The 17,068-nt window shown below is 32.5% G+C and overlaps 1 long non-coding RNA gene across 4 annotated transcripts in view; it reads right to left on the bottom strand.

Moving 5' to 3' along the window:
* Nucleotides 1-261: 261 nt before the first annotated feature.
* Nucleotides 262-17,068, bottom strand: part of LOC143686350 (uncharacterized) — a 158,722-nt gene continuing 141,915 nt past the window's right edge. For all 4 annotated transcript variants that reach the window (XR_013177077.1, XR_013177078.1, XR_013177080.1 and 1 more), the window contains one exon: nt 262-509. This is a non-coding gene — a long non-coding RNA (uncharacterized LOC143686350). The remainder of the gene's footprint in view (nt 510-17,068) is intronic.

Genomic DNA, 17,068 nt, shown 5'->3' with positions numbered 1-17,068 from the left:
TTTGCCATTTGCTACCATTATGAATATCTTCCCAGGCCACTGCTGCCAGTTCTGCATACAATCTGCTCCCTCTATCCCACATCACTCTGCATCTTAGCACTTGTTGCCAGATGTTAACCTTTTGCTTGGGTTGGGCATCCCCAAAAGGAAGCTAGGAACTAAATGTAAGAGATTGTAAAAAGAAAACTTAAGGCCTTTTTAGGGATTGTACAGTTTTTGAGAATTTATGTGTCAGTCACTGTTTAAGTAGTTTACACTGATCATTTTATTGCATCCTTACAGCATCCCTCTGAATTAGATATTGTTGTGTAACATGACAATTTGTTTTGCAAATAAAGAGGAAGAATTTCAGTGTGATCCACACGTCTTGTCCAAGAGTATACATTACACTGTCTATACACAGAACTTGAACTCGAGGTTGGTTTGATATGAATCTCATGTTTTCAATGCTTACTCTACTTCCTCAAAATGGTTGAAGTCTAAATGGATGTAACATCCTGGATTGGATCCTGGAAAAGCAAAAGGACATGAGTGGCATGTAGAATAAAGTCTGTAGTTTTGTTAATAATAATGTACCAGTATTAAAATAAATGCACCATGATTATATAAGATGCTATCATTAAAGAAAAATATATGAAAGGCATTTGGGAATTACCTGTACTATCTTTACAATGTCTGATATATAATGATTCCAAAAATATATGCAGAAGTTAAAATTAAAATTACTTTAGTACACATGACACAACAAAATAATAATTTAGTGATTACTCATTGTATTGAACAAACAAATGTTACCAAGTTGAAAGTTATTCATTTATACCTTCTCCATAAATATCCAGATACTGAATATCAACCTTCCAAACTGCCAATTATATTTTATACAACCATATCTTTCATTAATGATGTCATATGATGGTTGCAATCCTAATAAGCAGCACTTTATATAAAAAATATGTTAAAAGTTTTCAGTAGGGAAACCAAGAAAAGATGATAGGCTATCCACTTTCAGACTCACAGTGTTATTTCATTTTCAGTAATTTCTCAAAGATGTTTTCTTATTGTGATCATAACTGTATATTTTCAAAAATTAATACCTTTCAACTAATGATTTGTTAATAACCATTTTTTTTTCTTTTTATAACTGTGTTAACATTTAAAGACCATTAGCAGCCATGCAAATCTATTTTTGTCAAGTTGAAACCCATTGTTTGGGAAACTAAAACAAAAGTCACCTAAATACAGTTGTTCCTACAAAGCTTATTTTATTACTTTTAATTGCTTTCACCATTTTGCCAATTATTTGTATCTTCTTGTTCATTGCCGAGTCCCCAACCTCTTGAAAAGTGCTAGTATATGATAGACGCAAAAGACATTCAATATGAGTCATAAAACTCATACTGTTTCATAATGCTTGCTAAAATTGAGCCAAAATATGTGTTCTCTAAAATTTCGAACAGCAAAAATGAAAAAGTAGGCATGACAAATATTCACAGTACTCTTAAAATCAACTCAATTTCTCAAGATAAGCCCTGCTACCCCTGGGAAAAAATGAGAATGACAATTCTCCTTGTGCTTTTCATGAAGCCAGACATCATATAAATGTCTGGGTGATGTCCTCGTAAACTTTCTTCCAATAAATAAAACAATGAGTCATCTACATCTAGTCTTGGAAATGCCTTTTCCTTAATTCAGAAGATATCAGACTTAGGTCAATTAAGCAAAATTAATTCTACTGGGATTAAAATATGGGAATTCACTTATGCTGTTCCTTTCTTTTCCAATTGTATACAAGGCTACATTTAAGATTATTTGGAGATAGAATGACACATATGGGGCATGTTCTTAACCTATCTTATCTTCTTCCTCCTGAACTTAATTAAGCTCAGCCGCAGAGTCTTTCTAAACACTGCTCTATACAGTCATTACTAAATGGTTTCGGCTTCCAGATTACATGAAATGTATTTGTCATTCCTTATCTAAAAGAATAAAGAAACCAGATATTTTTCAGTCAATCTTTCATATATTTTATTGCTGTCAAGCTATTCAGTTTTAAGTGGCAGTGAATTCAGAATTATATTCCTTGAACAAGCATTAAGGATACAACTGTAGTATATTTCCAGGGAATCATAGCCATATACTTTTAAATTCAAGTAATTATCATGATGATGAAATAGTAATTCCCCTTGAAGATTTACTCTATTTAAATCACTGTGCTAGCTACTGTCCTTGGATTTTTTTTTCTATTTTAATTTTTAAAAAATTTTTCAAGGTAGAGATCATTACTTCACCTAAAGATTAAGAGAGTGAACTGAAATCAAGGTAAATTGGAGATCTCCTAATAAACTAATGTGATTAAGCCTGGTAAGGCATTTACTTAAATGAAAGGTTAACCTACTCTGACTTGGAGAACTATGAAAAGACTATTAGGAAGAACCAAGGGTATCTCTGGAAAAATAGTTTGGAACGTATGATTCATACCCCAATTAAAAAAAAATATATGCCTGTGGTGTATACATGCAGCATACACTTAGGCATGATTAAGACCTAAAATTCCAAGCCTTAAAAAATAGGTATGGTAATTTTATGCAATAAAAGGTAAAGCAGAGATCAGTATATGTCATCATCTCTGCTGTTAAAACAAGCAAACAAACCAACAACTCAAGTAATACCTATAATCTTAGTAAACTAATGTGAAATACACTTTCATTTTGAGCTATACAATGATTTGACATACTTTCTAAATGAACAGACCACAAAGTATATATGCCTAGGTGATTGAATATCTTAGATCATTATAGAGCATTATTTTCAAAAACCAATTAACTAAAGAAAGACACCTACCAAAAGTGATTTTGTTTAAGAATAACTGACCTATAGCTCTGTTTTTTTGAAAGTATTGATAGCAGTATGTCTAGTTGTCTCCTGAGACAACTTAGTAATTTCTAGCTCCTGGCAGTAAAACCTTCTTGAATATTCTTTAAAATAGAGGTGCAGGTATCTTACCCTTCCAAGAGCAGTCTTGCTTAAAGTTCAATTGGCTAGACTGGGAGTTGCCAACAATATTATCACATAAGAACATTCTGGATGGCTTATATAAATAGGTGATACATATATCTGTATGTGAAGAGGTATATAAAACTTTGCCATTTTTTAGTGACTGGGTATTCTTCTATCCCAGCCAGATATCAGAGGTTAAGTACATCTGATTATTTTATATAAATAAATACATGTGACGAACAGCATTCACAGAGTACTACTCTCAAATAATTGAGAAAAAGGAAACTTTATCAATTTTTAATCAAAAATTAAAAACCAATTTTTAATGCAGTGATTTTTCAAGTTTTTGTAATATTGGTTTATGAGAAATAAAAATCTCAGCTTAAATGAAATGTTTTGTGTAGGAAAAGAACACTGGTAGATGAAGTCCTTAGAGAAAAATCAGTGAGGGCTTTATGGAGGAGGAATTGGATAGTTGCTACCTGCCTCGCGGAGCAGTCTTAGTGTCCCAAGACTGAGATAATGGTGGGAAAGTCTACTGACGTGCTGCAAGATGAAGCATGAGCTCAGAGAATTCTTGTCAAGAGCAAAACATGGCACAACAAAACACAAAAGGTCTAACTAGAATGTATTCATGTCTTTACAGGTAGCTTCCAATTGTCTAGAAATAGGGATAGATAGAGAAACAGTTAAAGTGAAAATGGCATTTCAAGGAAGCTAGCAAACTAATCCAAACCATCGGCCATTCTACTGTGGACTCAATTTTTCCTAACAGGGCAGTGAGCTTCAAAAGTGGGAAATGGGCTGCTGTAAGTTAAACAGACTTTGTACACAAACAGGGCCTGATCTATGCAAAACTGTGAAAAGACATTTTTCACGCAGTGTGGGTATTTGGATATGGATTGTTTATAAAATAACCCCGAAAAAATTATTCTTAATTTTATTATTTTATTAGTAATTATGATTATGTAAGAAAATGCCCATAGGTTTAAGAAATGAATATCTAGAACCAAGATGGCATGAAGTCCAAGATTTCTTTAAAATGTTTTAACAAATATGAAAAAAGGAGGAGCCAGCCATAAAGCAAGTGCAACATAAGTATAATAATATTTCAAATATAATTGTTGAATCTTGATGACTCAGAGTTACAGAGTATGCTTTATGCTACTCTCTCCTTTGTGTAAAATACTATTATTTTAAAAACTCAAGCATGTAAATATTAGTTTAAAGAATGTTGTACACATGCATCACCTTTCAAAAATGGTTACCACCTTTTCTGCATATTTTGGCTGCCAAGGCCTTTTTTAAATGCATGTATGTAAAAGTTTATTCAATGCCTTGTCACTAAACCAGTGCCATTTACCTATAATGTAATAAGAACTACGAAGGATAGCAAATAAATTAAAGCCCAGCCTCTATTTCCCAAGGAGTGTTAAGACTGATGAATGTTTAAAACACATGCACGTACACACACACACACACACACAAAACTAATGTATAAACGAGACAAACCACATTGTGCTGTTCTGACTAGTTTTCTGGAACTGCCTGGGAAAAGTTTCATTTACTCTCAAAATATTTTGCTATCCCTCTGTCTTGACAGTTTATAAATGGGTAATGGTATTGAAAGACCCTCTGTTAGAAGATTTCGATAGAAGAAAATGAATAGAGGTGAATCTGAGTAATGTAATCTTTGCCTTTATTTCACATTACCACAATTGCTGAGATAGATAAAACCTTAATTAGTGCATATTGCATATGATTTGTGTCCTCTCTTTCTTAGGTAATGTGGTTAATGCTATCGTTATGGTCATTGCAACATCCAATTCACAAGGTTCAGAGAAGGGGCAAATGCCACCCTGTCCTCACAGGTGATTTTTTTTTTAACTAAAGGGTGTTGTTGTGAGTCAAATAAAAGACATACCAGTTGAATGGCCCTGAAGTTTTCTCCTGAGAAATCAGGAGAAAATATTTCCCTACCTAGAGAGAATATTTTTTTATTTCAGAGTTAAAACTGTAATAATTATATCAAGTATAAAATAGTGGTGTCTTTTTGTCAGCCCTTTGTGATGCCAGGAAGTTCTAAATATATTAAGAGTAAAACTAGTTTGTAGGGCTGGAAATATCAATGTCATCTTACTTAATGCCTAGTAAAGAATCCTGTTAAATACAATAATTTAATCAGTCACACGGTTTAATTAAGATTTCATTGTGGAATAAAAAAGGGATATACAAAGCTTCATGTTATTATCTGCATTAAAAATAACATTAGTGATTAAGTAACATTTCATTCTGCTTCATTTCAGAAGAAACTCTCATTATTGTGTGCCCACACATTCTTCAGAGAATTGTCTACAGTTTAAACTTATAAACATTGTATACATTTTACAGTAAAACGCTCAAAAGATAACAAAATAATTAAAAACTACTGAGATTTATGAATATAGAAACAGGGGTGTTTCAGATACAGTCACACAGAAATCAAATGTTAGCTTTTCAATTTATATCTAGTTTAAAAATAAGGATGTATTAAACATATATTTAAAAGTGATTAATTCCACTTTTTCGCATGTGAACAAAGGTGCATGAAACCACATAATCATATTAGGACTAAATTGTGTAGATTTTCACTATAAAACAACCCATGTTCTCCAACCAGTGAACCCAAACAACAAGCAACCTTTATATCACCATTAGCATCATTAAGCTATCCAATAAATTATTAAGATTTGGTAAAGCAAAATACGAACACCTGTCATTCTGTCAACACAACAGATGGTCAATAGTAAATTTCCTAAATTGACGAGAAGAATCAATTTGACACTTGGCATAGAAACCCATATGTTTTTTGTGTGGTAGGATTAAAGAAACCGCTTCCATTTCTTTATTAAGAAATTTAAAATACCAAACTATTTTGAAATATTGCTGTTTATTTTTGAAAATGTGCACGTGCTTAATATTTCCAATTCATATGAATTCTAAAAATGGCATATTTAAACTGGCTGGTGGTTAGATTGTATTTATGATATTATTCTTTCTAACTTTTTGCATATTTAAAAATATATGATGCAAAACATATAATGCATCTAATGATAGCTGATTCTTGTTCTTTCCACAGATATAACTTTAAACATTTTCACAGGGTTGGAGTTACAAGCAGTTCAAGACTGTGTCTTCACATATTGCTAGAAAAATAAACAGAGAACCTGAAATGCAGTGAAAATTTCTCTTTGAGAAGTCCTCTGCAGTGAAGTTAGAACAAAAGAAATCAAAGGAAAAAGCTGCAATTTTTTATTAATGAAAAACTATTCTACTAGATATACTCACCAGTTATTAATTGATAAAAAACATAATCATATTATATATTCAATATTTAAGATTATAAAAATGATAAAAAATTTTAAAAATTGCAGCATTAGAACATAGTTATAATCTTAAAATAAGATAAAAATAATATATATATATTGAGAAATGTTGCTGCAGATATTTTGATTTAGATGTGTTGCAAAAAGTTGTACTTATGTAACATAACTGGTTAAAATGGAGTAATTTGATTGAGTCTTAATAGGCTTAATTCTAACTAATTTGGTGAGTTATGTTAATCTGGGCATAAAATTCAGGAAATACTGTCTAAGAGTCGCATATATGAAAACACTTGTTGAATTTAGTAAAATCCTACTGATCTTGTTCCCTTTATGATATTAAGTTACTATAGTAACTTAAAAATGTGCAGGGACTTAGGGAGGAGGAAAAATTCTGAAGAAGAAATTGAAGGTTCGCGTGAAATCAACCACCAGTATTACAAGAGGAAAAATTGGAGCATGGGGAGAAATATGAGAAAAATAAAAGAAGCCAAGGTTGTCCAGCTGCTAAAGTGGGACCACAGAATAGGAGTTTGTGGATAATTTAAACAGAGCTCCCAACCTTGGGAGAGCTGCTACTTCTGTGTAGCCAGGAGAGGGCTGTAGCTGCTCTTGATGGAAAGGGTCAGCAGGTAGGAAGGTGAGTTAGATGCAGAGCCCAGGAGAGGGAGGTCTCTTATATGTCTGATCACAACAATATTCTGAAGGTACTGTCTCTTAAGTTCCATTCTTGGCAATCTTTTATGCAGACAATGCATTGATGAGGATTCTTGAAAATGTAGCTCCCAGCATTGGCAGAATTGACATAGCACAATCTTTTTAGTTGGAAAATCCAACTTCCTGATACTATAATTTCCAGCTATACTACATTATAATGAGAATTGTATCTACATTAATTGCTTTAGAAAATACTGAGGATATCAATTGTTTTACTATATAGTCCATTTCACAAACATTATAGAATATATAAAAGAAGGTATATTTTTCATGTTTCATGAATCAAAGTTTGATTAATAAATCTTGCTTATTTGGGGATGCATGTTCTTTCTTAATTAGAAAGATAAATCATTGCTTCCTATTATTAATACATATTTATTTTTCCAATAATTTCTACATTATGAAGTTTGCTGCTCTGTTTTTTAGGGCATAGCTTTTTATAACTATCACCCCTTCAATGTAACACACAGAGTTAGCAGGACCTCACTTTGTGTAGCTGAAAATCAAAGGATAACATGTAAAGATAAAAAATCATGTAGAGGGAATATAAGCAAGGCAAACTGAAACTTTTATTAATTTACATTACAAATCATGTTTAGTACTTTGGGGTTAGAATTCTACCTTGTTTGACATTAAAGCACATGTTGGCAAAACATCAATTAAGTTCTCACAACTTAATATATTGGCGTTGAACCTAAAGCATTTATTGAGATAAGCTAAAAATATGATTGTGGTAGTTAGATTCAGTTGTCAACTTGACCAGGTGAAGGCACCTAGGTCTGTTGCTGTGGACATGAGCCAATGGTATGTGAACCTCATCTGTTGCTCATTACACCTGCAGTCGGCTAGGAGGTGTGCCTGCTGCAATGAATGACGTTTGACTTAATTGGCTGGTGCTTAAATGAGAAAGTGCAACATAGCACAGCCCAAGCAGCTCAGCATTCCTCATCTCAGCACTTGCAGCTCAGCCCAGGCCTTTGGCGATGCAGAAAGAAATCACACCGGGAAAGTTGTTGGAACCCAGAGGCCTGTAGAGAAGGCCAGCAGAGACCATTCTGTGCCTTTCCATGTAAGAGAGAACCTCACATGGTTAGCTGCCTTTCCTCTGAAGAACTAACAAAATAAAACCCCTTTTATTAAAAGCCAATCCATCTCTGGTGTGTTGCATTCTGGCAGCTAGCAAACTAGAACAACAATGATAGCCTAGTTCTTGTATGTAGTATATAGTTGGGTTTGCTTCTTGAAACAATCTAAAATGCTTTCCTTTGTGTAGGTAGCTTATAATCATTCACTTTATTGAAAACACAGATACATGGCCTTAATTAGTTCTAAAAAGAACAGGATATGAATCTCAATCATGCTTATTATTAAATATGATTATACTTCATCTCTTATTAGGTGGGTAGTCTCTAACATATTGTTCAAAATCCAAAATTTAGTTTTCCCATCTCTAGAGTGGTGATAATAATATAAATTCCCTGACAGGGCTAAAGATTGAAATGGCACATGGTGTTTAAATTATTTACCAAGTAGAAACTGAATATGAAAAGGGGGTCTATTTATTCTTTTTATTCTTTGAAGACATAGTTGGAGGCAAATGGTAAAATTGTGACCAAAATCCAAATCCTCCTGCTCAATAGCTGATAAAGGGTCTGTATATATTTGTTCTAGTTTGGCGTGAAGCTCTATAAGTAACAACAATGAGATTGAAAATCAGTGTCTTCCAAACATGCCAAAAACAATAATCTGCACTCAAAATAAGTATTTTGATATTCTAATTTTCAGGATGTAGAAAGCATTCCTTGTATAACTGACAAATTTTGAATAATTTACAAGCAGAATATTATTTTGACCTTTAACCATCCATTTTTCTCTCATGTACTTATATTTTACTCATTTAACTTATTTCTGTATTTCATAATATTAGTACAGGCATGTTATCAATATCTTTTACTGCTTAGAAAGTCACTGCATTAGATTAAAATGCCATAGTGCATGAAATGTTGGCATTAGGATGCAATAATGCCTTGATTTAGAGGAACTAAATAAATAATATTTATTGTAAAATTTAATTGGTGCCAAATGATGTGAGGGAGAATTTTAATTTTTTCTTAAGTATAATTGTTATATTATTTGTAATTGAAGAACCATTGTTATAAAGCATGGAAAGTAATTTCCTTTTCTTCAGCCCTCCTATCAGACCCTTTCATGAGTAGTAAGACAGTTCATTCTGACATCAAAGGAGAGATCAGAGAAAAGATCAAAGGAGCAGTATTTGAAAGAGTCAAGGAAATGGCTTCACCCTGTGAACTCCTAGTAACATAGGAAAATTACAAAAGGCTCTATATTTCATTTGAAGTACAACATGTCTTGAATCTTTGCCCCATTTTTAACCACTTCCTATGAAGAGAAAACATTTTATCAACCACAAGCAGTCATGTATTTATTAGTTGAGAATTTGTCATTGTTCCCATGGTTTGAGAAAGAGTCATGCAGAGCTATAGACATGAAACATGTATTGCTCATGCAGAAATCTCTAGTTTTTCTCCTTTAAAGTATAAATCCAGGACTGTTCCATTTGCAACCCAACATGCTAATAGCTTGGAATTTGTCACCCCGTACTTTCAAAAATAAAATTAAAATGGGCCAACTGATAATCAATGACTTTTCATGGCTCATTAATAAACAGAGATCACAGGGAAAATATCTTGAAATCAGGAGAGACAGAAGCAGCCAGAGTGATACAGCAACACAGATTTGCATACATGAGTTTCCATGTAGACTCTATAGGATTAAGAAGCTCCTTCAGACTGGACTGCAGTCCTAGAGGAATCCCCACACTTTTGTAGACTTTTCCTCCAGTAACTCCACTGTTACCAGACAAAAGTTGTGGATTCTTTTGCCTAATGTGCTCAATACCACTTCTTGAGACACTGGGATTTGAAAGAGAGAAAAGTGAACAACAGGGGAATGGCTTAGTGACCCAAATTCTGTCTCCCCAAACTCCAGTAATTCAGATAGTTTTATTAAAGAAAAAAGGTGGGCAGGTTTAGGGTAATGAGCACAGTGGCCCCAGATGATATAATTAGAAGCGATCTAACTACTGAGCAAGTGTGGATTGATTACATGCTTAGTCACAGAACGTGTGTAAGAAAATGGCAGAATGAGGTATAGGTGATTTGTAGGTTAAAGTCTGAGCCACTGTGCATTTCAGATCGGCCCATTTTGGTTAAGTCCAATCTCAGTTATCAAGATAACTTTAGTCTTGGGATGGGTTAGATTTAGGCTGTCCCAAGACCGTTCATTAATAAACATTAGTGGCTGTCTTTAGTAATTACAAGACTCTAAAGTTGAAAAACAGGATAACTGGGTATAAATGAAGGTTAATCACAAGGTTTTTACAATCAGAGAGGCAGAACATAAGGGCTAAACAATCATTATCAGAAATCAAGGCAATTGAGTTACAATTTGGAGATTTCCGGAATTTCTCTGTCTACTCCAATAAACCAAAAAGCAAAAAGAAATATCTATTTAATGATTCAGTAATCAAAATCCCTTAAATCCTGATTTCTCAGTAATAAATTGTCTTTTTCATTTGATAATTACCTCTCAATCTTTAGGGATATCTGGGCAATGACTCTTCAACTGCTTCAAAGCTGAAAAGGGGCATTGTTATTAAGGGGGAAAAGGATGATACGATGAAACTGGTGTTGTACTTAGAGAGCCCAGTATCTGTGGATTTCAGAGCTTCTCTGATATTGGGACAAGCTGGAGATTTCAAGTCTCTGTAAAAATAATTTTAAAAGTAAAAGTTTGTAGAGCACAGGATATCTTTCTGGGTTTCTAGGAACACTGTTGGTTGGGGTTTGCCACTTTATGGCAGTTTGCAATATCTGGATGAAACTCGCATAAACAAAATCTCCAGTATGACCTCTCAACTCAATTTGAAATCTCTTCACCATTGAACCTCTGTTTTTTTTCCCCCTTTTGCTCAATTAATCCACAATACCAGGGACCAAGCTCATCCCTGGGACTTATGTCTCCCAATGTCAGGACCAGTTATGTTCAGCAATGCCAGCACTACATATGTCTCATGATGCTAGGGCCAGTTATGTTCCATTATGCCAGGGCCAGACTTACAGCCCTGGAATTATGTCCCACATAGAGCAGAAATTCAGAGTTTGGCTTAAAGAGAGAGACCATATTTGAGTAACAGCAGAAATTTTCTGGAGATGACTCATAGGCAATAGTCATATGTATGCTCGATTTGCTATTGCAGAAATGTTTCATAAAGGCAAGCTACAAAATTGAGACCTTGGCTTATTAAATTAGGAGCTCCTCTTGCCTAAGAAAATGTCAGGAATTCCCTAAGTGAGGAAGTTTAATAGTTTTATTTTTCCCAGTTCTCAAGGGACATTGCAAACACTTTTTCATTTTCTGCCCCAAATACTCTGAAATGCACCATGGTATAATGTTAACTTGTACAGAATATTAAGATTTTTATTCCTTATTCTAGGTTTTATGTTAAATAAAGTTGAATTAGGTGTTTAAGTTAACTGATCAGACAGATTAGATAGTGTTTGACAGAAAATTTAAATTTTGGACAAAATGAACATTTTTCTTTTTGCCTCACATGAAAGTTGGAGCTTTAAAATACAGACAATATTTTCTTTACCTTTTACATTGATTACCTTAGTTTTAACCAGATCAGTTTAATCACACCTTTAATCAAAGTTCGATCACTTCCATTTTTTTCTTTCTTTGTTGTTTTTATAGTCTCAGGTGTTACTTAGAGTTCCAGGGAACTACTAGGTTACACAAAGAGCAAATCATTTCAGAGTTTAAAGATAATAGCTAAAACTTACAATCTAAACCCTAATTTTTATAAGAATTTTTAAACAAAGCTACTTTCAAAATAAAAGTATTAGAAAACTGTTTTGTATTAATAAACCATAGCAGAGGTTCTGTTCTGTTTCACTTTTATACATTTACCAGTTATGTTAATTAGCAGATAAAATGGAATTAATATATCCTGCTTTTTTTTTGTATTCTCTTGTTATACAGCTCTGACCTATAGCCGACCACATATAGTTTTAAAGAAGTATTAGAGCAAAAAAGTACAAATGATAATTTGGCCATTTCAATGATCTGTAGCTTTTAAAGAATAACTAAAACCATGGCTAACAATACCATACCATTGCTTGACTTCATGCAGATTAGTATGAGAATGTAACATGGACAGTAGGAACACTGTCAAATTTTTAGGAATTTTATGCAACTTCTAAATATGTGAATAATATTATTTTTTCTATACAAATGTAGCCAGCAACAGGATAGAAAATCCCTTTTAACCACTGCAATACTTATTAAACATCACCTATGCAATAAGTTGATCTATTTTAGCACCTTACTTACACAAGGTGAAAAGAACAAATTATTTTTAATAGTTTTTCCCTTAACGGTGAAAGACTTGTCTTCTTAGATAAAGGACGAGAAGTCCAAGGACATTAACAAGGATATTATTCTGATGTAAGTTCTTAGCTTTCTGGATAGATATTTGGATGATTAAGAAAAACTTTTTTTAAAAAATTTACATTAAGAACAGACTAAAAATCCACTTTACTTTAAGAGGGAGAAAACTAAACTTCAGTTTCATATGAATACCTAGCTTGACACAAAATCTCTTTTTTTGAAATATATGACAAATAGACATTAAATTTTGGCCAACACTGACTATGAAAGACAGAATTCACTCTCATAAACTCCTTCTTTACAACTCTCTATGTTTAATAAGGGTTTATAGTAAAAAATAACTATAACAAACAAAATCCACCTCTTCCAAATCTCTACTACTTTCGGTATCCATTCAGAGCTTGTAGTCTACAATGACTATAACAAAAGTCATTTCTTTAAACTTTCTATCACCTCCCATAACCATTCCATCTATAGTTTTTAATTATCCAGACTGCACATAATCAGAAAGAAATTTGATAATAAGTTCACAAAGATTTTGAACATGCATATTTTCTCCCAATAACAATATTCATGAAGGAGAGAAAAGACATAGATACTACAAAACAATGCAAAGAAGAAGAAAGTTTAACTTGGGTTTAGAATACAGCCAGCCATCTATATACTTTATACTAAGAACACACAAATGATTACCTTACAATATTCCTAAAATATTTCGGTCCAATTCAGCACTACATTCAAAGGTCAGGAAACCTCAAGTTTGAAATATAATCAGTTTTTTGATATTTAAGAGATTTAGATCCAGAAAACAAAAATTCAAAATTTTCTCAACATTAATTCCAACTGCTAAATAATACCAGGAATATATTAGTTTACAAGATTAAGTTTAGGCTTCTAAAAAACTAGTTCAGAGCTCTATCTAATTAAATGCTAATTTTTAAATTAAAAGGTTGTATTAGTGTCATCTTTTATATGAGGTCTCCTTAGGTCATTCTTTATGTGTCTGCTTTTTAAAATTTTCCAGCGTTTTTATTCCTTCATTACCACTATCTTATACTAGCATATTCTAGCTAGAATATAAAATCTTTGAAGCTAAGAATAAGGTTATCCTTATTTATGACAGCATTTACTAAGAGAAATATACAGATTGAAATTAACAGAGCCATTAAAAAATTCAAATTTTTCCACATACTGAGATAACAAGTGTCCAAGTAACAAAAAGCCAGATTCCTTGAAATCTAGGAAATTAAAGTTATTTAAAAATCCATTTCCATTTTTTACTAAATTAACTGATTTTTTAAGTAGGGTATATTTGATGAATCAGCATATTCTTAATTTTATGCACATTATATAAGTATTATTATCAGGTACATTGCTCAGTTTGTGTAACTTATTTAGTTAGGCTAGCTTATTTTATCAATAAGTTTCTATACAGTTAGGGAGAAAATACCCAAGCATAATAAAATTGCATCTGTTCAATTCAAAATACATCATAAAATGCTGTTTATCAGGGGTTGAAAAAAATCTCTTTGTTTTCATAATATCTTAAAATTATAAGCAACTTTAAAAGTACATTGACTATCAAGTTCTGGAAAATATACTGTAATTGTTTAATTTGTCCCAAGTCTAAATCCAGGAAAACTTTTCCATATCTCTCAAAGACTTTTATTTTACATACTAAAATTTGGTAATTAGATTTTTTTTGGGGGGGGGCATGGGCAGGCACTGGGAATTGAACTCACTTGAAAGGAGAGAATTCTACCACTAAGCCACCATCACATTGCCCTGGTAATTAGATTTTATTCAGTTACTCTTATCCCAAGGCAATTTATATTTTAATAATGATCTGATTACTTCAATTACCATGCAAGGTATTATGGGAAAAATATTAACAAGCATAGCCTATTCTGCAGCATTTTTTATGTTTACCATTTCTAATCTCCAGGCCCAATATAAAAAAAAAAAAAGAATTCTAAACTGTAATTCACCATATCTTTCTGTGGCTAGCTCTACTACCGTAATTGTTTTAGGTGGTTAGGTCTTAAGGCAGGAATAGGTTGGACAGTAGGAAATCAAGCTTCTTCAGCTTTGATTTGAATATTTTAGGTGAGCCTAAAATTTTCTATAACTACTTCTAATTATTAGATTCTTTTACTAAAAGCTGTGACCAAGACCATTGGAAATGGTTTTTGCTTTTTCCAGAGATAGCCTTTTGGCAGTTTTCTGCTGCCTTAAGGAAATTCCATGGGTGGTTTCTTTTTAATATGCAGGTTTGTTTACAGTAAATATAAAACTAAGATTTTAAATTAGTCATTGAGAGAGTTTTTTTCTCTTTTTACTCATTTACTTCAAAAATATCTATTTATATGTTTATATATTTGCATCAGGCACCTAATTATTTCTATACCACTCAAGCAGAGCTCTTTAAATTTTTTTTATTAATTTGCTATTATCATTGAGAGGTATGAGAATATACACTGAAAATGCAAACAGACAAATAGAAAATTAGTTATATAAGGAACAGAAAGACAGAAATCCTTTTGAGAGGGACAAACGGGATTGAATATATTATCTCATCCCATTTCTACCTAAAATTAATATCTTTACTTTTAACTGTAATGATAGTATTTTCACTTTAAATCATTTTGAGGCTGGATTATGTCACAAAACAAACCCATTTTTATAGACCCATAGCTAAAATCTTTTCAATTTTCAATACAGCCCAAAGATTCCCTTTTTAGAGAATTTCCATAATCAATAACCAATTAGGAATATTTGACCAATAAAATGCAGGAACATACCAGCCAATAAATTTAAACAGACATCATAATTAAGTAACACACCAATTAATAACTAGATCAAACGCACCAACTAACAAATATTTTTTAAACGAAGGCTTAATAAAGTTTTTCTTAGACAAACAAAAACTTAGGGCTCAACCACACAATGTCAAAACTTACTACAAAGCTACGGTACTCAAAAGAGCATGGCATTGGATAAAGAAAAGACTTGTAAATCAATGAAACAGTATAGAAAGCCTCAAGATAGATCTGCAGAAATTGAGTCTACAGATCTTTGACAAACACAAAGGGAAAATTCAATGGAAAAATGGACAGCCTTTGGAAAAAATAGCGCTGCAACAATTGAAGAACTGATTTTTCATGTGCAAAAATCTGAACCTAGACACAGACCTTACATCTTACACAAAAAATGGCTCAAAATGTATCCTGAGCCTAAATGTAAGATGCAAAACTGAAAAACTATGTGATCTTGTTTTAGTCAATGAGTTTTAGCTACAACACCAACAGCAAAAGCAATGCAAAAAGAAGTTAAGGTAGACATTGTGAAAAGTAAGAACTTTTGCTCTTCAAAGATATTTAGGAGATCCAAATCACAAGTCCTAAACGGAATACAGTATTTGGAAAGCATATAGTAGATAAACAACTTGCATACCAAATAAATTCTTAAAATTTAACAATATAAAATATACCCACTTAAAAATGGACAAAGGATCTGAAAGGACACTTTATGAAAAAAGGATATGCAGATGGAAAATAATTATATAAAAAGCTGTCCAATATCTTTTTTCCTTAGGGAACTTCAAGTTAATAAAAAAATGAGATATTGCACACCTATCAGTTTGGCAAAGAATTTTTAAAAATCTGACAATACTAACTTCCTGATGAGTATGTGGAGCAAAAGGAATTCTCATTCATTTCTGGTGGGAAGGAATAATGGTGAAGCCAGTGTTCAAGGCAACGTAATAGTTTCTTAAAAAGCTTGCAGTCCAGCAATCTCATTCCTAACGATTTATATAATTTATCTGAAAACTTATGTTTACACAAAACCTGCACATGAATGTTTATAATAGATTTATCCAAAATTATCCCAAAACACTCAAAACTGGAAGCAACCAAGATATCTTTCAATAGGTGAATGTATAAACACATTGTATTATATCCCAAAAAAACAGAATATTATTCAGCAATAAAAATAAATTGGCTATTAAACCATGAAAAAAATAGATGTAGCCGACATGCATATTGCTAAATGAATGAAACCAGTCTGGAAATGCTACATATTGTATGAATGCTATAATATGATATTCTAAAAAAAAAAGTCAACTTATGGAGATAGTAAGAAAGAAATATCAGTAGTTCCCAAGAAATGAGGTGGGTCAGGGATGGAAAGGAATGAGGGGTGGGAGATTAATAGGTGAAGTTCAGGGGATTTTTTTTAGGGTGGTGGAACCATTTGCATAGTATTATAATGGCGAATACATATTATGTGTTTGTCAAATCCAAGAGAACTTCACAGCACAAAGAGTTTAAAAATTATGTAAATTCAAAAATTCACATAAAATGTTAGGGATCCCAGAATAAAATTCAGACTATGATCAATAACCTAACCATATTATAAATTATGAAATACCCTCACTGAAGAGGACATGGGAGAAAGGGTGTTGTTTAGTTTGCAAGCTTCCAGAATGCGATATACCAGAACTATAAAAAAGGCTTTTA

Source organism: Tamandua tetradactyla, chromosome 6 (assembly GCF_023851605.1).
Source record: "Tamandua tetradactyla isolate mTamTet1 chromosome 6, mTamTet1.pri, whole genome shotgun sequence".
NCBI lineage: Eukaryota > Metazoa > Chordata > Mammalia > Pilosa > Myrmecophagidae > Tamandua > Tamandua tetradactyla.
Note: the sequence above shows the minus strand (reverse complement) of the source record. Positions and strands in the feature narration are given on the sequence as shown.